Here is a 4774-nt window from a genome sequence, read left to right as displayed (position 1 = left end):
TGCAAGAACGGTGAATCGGAACTTACTTTTTTGTCTCTTATTTAGATCCTGAAAATATGAATTTATCAATTTGAAAAGTAAATTTATAATCAGAGGGTCAAATATTAGCAATTTAGAAGAATTGGTTTTACGTGATTTTTAATCTGCCTTCTCATCGTGCTTATTATCCGTTTACTGTTTGAAAGTTTGAATATTTTTTGGCACACTTCCAATTTAATATGTGGCTGCAAAATAGACTACAACATGGTATGCTAGGGTTAATTATGTTAATAAGTTGGTTTTAGATCAACTTGACTTCACCGGTGTGGTGATACAAGCAACAACAGAAATATAAATTATATATTAAAAATTGGTATTTAAAGCAAATAATTAGCTATTTAAATCTTATTTTGGGTCTCGGAGGGTTTCCTATTTGTTAATGGGTCAATTTCGAATTGGCTTAATTTGGAATGGATATTAAAGTTCAAAGGAATAAAATTATAATAAATATCATTGTGGGTCATATCCGGGTTGATCTTATCATTTTCGTTTATTTTTCGTGCTTTGTCTGTAAATTATGTAAATTATGTAAATTATGTCAGGAATTGAGACTTGGTTCGAAACTGTTATATATTGTCACCCCTAATTTTATAGGAGGGTTACATGAGAGGAAGTCAATAGTTCTCAGCAACAATCTATCAGAGTGGAACATTTTGACCCAACAGTTTCTTAAGATAAAAAGGCATGACACATTTTTTTCAATTTATTATTTTTTTCGTTTACATATGTGTTTTTTAAGTGATGAATAGGATGGTTAATATGTAGGCTCCAACAGTAAGTAGTGCCCTTCAGCTCGATAAGAGTTTTTATCAAAATAACATTATTTATCCCGTCATATTATAATTTTAAAATTATTTATATAAATACGTTATAATAATAAATTTATAAAAAAATAATAAGATAACCTATAATCACAGTTTAGTAGGATAAATATACTATACCTAATAGTTTAACAATTTAGTAGTTTAGCGGTTATATAAAACTATTTTTTTAATTTTTTTAATAATAGGATTGGTTGTGGTTATAGTTTAGTAGAATAAGTACACTACGTGTGTAATAGTTTAAAAATTAGTAGTTTAGCGGATATATAACACTATTTATTTATTTTTTTAATAACCAAAATTAGGGCATAACCATTGAACCAACTTAGTGATATAACCAAAGTTTCAGATCAAAATAATTATATTTGATTTGCCATATTAAGAGTCAATCATCAGTTTAACTAGTACAAGTAACTAGCATCAATTTTATTTCTTAAACAAATAAAGAAATTTGAAACTTTTTATAGCGCATAATTTAATATTTCAAGATCTAAGTTTTTTTTATTTGGATAACTTTTATTCTCTTCCATATTTATAATTCCAAAATATTCAAAATAAATTAAATAATTTTTTTATTCAAAATTAAAATTCCAAAAAATCCAAAATACAACCGTGGAGATGTCAAGATTCATATGTATTATTGATATGACAAAATTTGCAGAAAAAATTAAATTTATATGGTTTGCTATTTTAACAATCAACTAGTGTTTTGACTAGTACATTTGAAACAAGATGAGTAAGAAAATATCTATGTTTCGATTCTTTTGACTAGTACAACTACACAGTGTTTGGTCATGAATTGGTGTTTCGATTTCTTTAAAAATATTTTTCATTGATCCAATCGTACAGATGTCAATAGATATATATACATATATAATCAAAGTTTCAAACCAAAACAATTTTATTTGGTTTCCCATTTTAAAAGTTAAGCATGAGTTTGACTAGTACAACTAACTAGTGTTTAGTCCTGAACCGGTATTTCGATTTTTCTTAAAACACTTTTGATCGATCCAACCGTATGCATGTCAATAAATATATATATTAGTGATATAACGAAAATTTCAGATCTAAACAATTTTATTCGGTTTGAACTTTTAAAAGCCAAACATTAGGTTGACGAGTACAACTACCTAGTATTTGGTCATGAATTGGTGTTTCAATTTCTTTACAAATATTTTGTATTGATCCAACCGTACAGATGTCAATAGATATATATATTAGTGATATAACCAAAGTTTCAAATCAAAATGATTTTATTTGATTTTCCATTTTAAAAGTCATGCATGAGTTTGACTTGTACAACTACTAGTGTTTAGTCCTCAATTGGTATTTCGATTTTTTTAAAAACATTTTTCATCGATCGACCCATATAGATGTCAATAAATATATATATATTAGTGATATAACAAAAATTTTAGATCATAACAATTTTATTTGGTTTGCCCTTTTAAAACCCAAACATTAGGTTGACCAGTACAACTACCTAGTGTTTGGTAATGAATTGGTATTTCGATTTCTTTAAAAATATTTTTCATCCAGCCAACTGTACGGATATCAATAGATATATATATTAGTGATATAACCAAAGTTTCAAATCAAAACAATTTTATTTGGTTTTTCATTTTAAAAGTCAAGAATGAGATTGACTAGTACAACTAACTAGTGTTTAGTCTTGAATTGGTGTTTTGATTTTTTATAAACATTCCTAATCGATCTAACCGTACGGGTGTCAATAAATATATATATTAGTTATATAATGAAAATTTCAAATCTAAATAATTTTATTTGGTTTGCACTTTTAAAAGACAAGCATCAGGTTGACTAGTACAACTACCTAGTGTTTGGTCATGAATTGGTGTTTCGATTTCTTTAAAAATATTTTTCATCGAGCCAACCATACGGATATCAATAGATATATATATTAGCGATATAACCAAAGTTTCAAATCAAAACAATTTTATCTGGTTTTCCATTTTAAAAGTCAATCATGAGTTTGACTGGTACAACTAACTAATATTTAGTCCTGAATTGGTCTTTCGATTTTTTTAAAAATAATTCTAATCGATCTAACCGTACGGGCGTCAATAAATATATATATTAGTGATATAACGAAAATTTCAGATCTAAATAATTTTATTTGGTTTGCACTTTTAAAAGCCAAGAATTAGGTTGACTAGTACAACTACCTAGTATTTACTCATGAATTGGTGTTTCGATTTCTTTAAAAATATTTTTCATTGAGCCAACCATACGGATATCGATAGATATATATTAGTGATATAATCAATGTTTCAAATCAAAACAATTTTATTTGGTTTTTCATTTTAAAGGTCAAGCATGAGTTTGACCGGTACAACTCAATAATGTTTAGTCCTGAATTGGTCTTTCGATTTTTTTAAAAACATTTTTATTAGATCTAACCGTACGGGTGTCATATATATATATATATATTAGTGATATAACCAAAATTCCAGATCAAAACAAATTTATTTGATTTTCCCTTTTAAAAGCCAAACATTAGGTTGACTAGTACAACTTCCTACTGTTTGGTCATGAATTGGTATTTCAATATTTTTAAAAATATTTTTCATCGATCCAACCGTACGTATGTCAATATATATATATATATATATATATTAGTGATATGTCCAAATTTTCAAATCAAAACAATTTTATTTGGTTTTCCATTTTAACAGTCAAACATTAGTTTGACTGTTACAACTAACTAGTGTTTGGTCCTGAATTGGTGTTTCGATTTTTTTAAAATACTTTTATCATCAATTTAACCGTACGGATGTCAATAAATATATATTAGTGATATAACGAAAATTTCAGATCAGAACCATTTTATTTGGTTTGCCCTTTTAAAAGCCAAATATTAGGTTGACTAGTACAACAACCTAGTGTTTGGTCATGAATTGGTGTTTCGATTTCTTTAAAAATATTTTTTATCAATCCAACTGTATGGATGTCAATAGATATATATTAATAATATAACCAAAGTTTCAAATCAAAACAGTTTTATTTGGTTTTACATTTCAAAAGTCAAACATGAGTTTGACTAATACAACTAACTAGTGTTTAGTCCCGAATTGGTGTTTCAATTTTTTTAAAAATATTTTTCATCGATCTAACCGTACGGATGTCAATAAATATATATATTAGTGATATAATGAAAATTTCAGATCAAAACAATTTTATTTGGTTTGCCCTCATAAAAATCAAGAGTAGCACAACTAACTATCATCAATTTTCTTTTTTTAACAAGTAAAGAAATTTGAAAATTCTTTTAGTGCACAATTTATATGTTCAAGAACTAAATTTTTGTATTTGGATAACTTTTTTTCTCCCATATTCATAATTTCAAAATATTCATTAACATTTAAATAAGTTTTTTTATTAAAAATTAAAATTCTGAAAAATCCTAAATACAACCGAATTCCATTGAAATATAATTTCAAAAAGGTCGGGAAATTTCCCTCATATTTTTTCAAAATTTTAGATGTATGAGTAATTTTCCCGCCATTTTTAAATATAAAACTGGACAAAGTCGGTTGAATTTAGGAGTGCCAAATAAATTATTTTGCGGGAAAATTTCCTCCATTTTTTCATTGGGGCTAAATTCGACCGAAAATTTATTTTGGTCGAATTTAGGGGCTAAATTCGACTGGTTTAATTTCGACCGTTTTAGTTCAACCGTTTTTAGTTAAAATTGGTTGTAAATATAACCGTTTAGATATGATCATTTGAATTCGACCGAGGCCGGTCGAATTTAGCCGTGTCCAAAGAATTCGACCGCCTGCGGTCGAATTTAACTCCAATTGAATTTAAGTCAGTTGTATTTAACCCTATTTTCTTGTAGTGATAAATAATATATCAAATTATTATCAAATGTATACCCTGCCTTCAACTTA

Source organism: Apium graveolens, chromosome 6, assembly GCF_009905375.1.
Source record: "Apium graveolens cultivar Ventura chromosome 6, ASM990537v1, whole genome shotgun sequence".
Lineage (NCBI taxonomy): Eukaryota > Viridiplantae > Streptophyta > Magnoliopsida > Apiales > Apiaceae > Apium > Apium graveolens.
Note: the sequence above shows the minus strand (reverse complement) of the source record.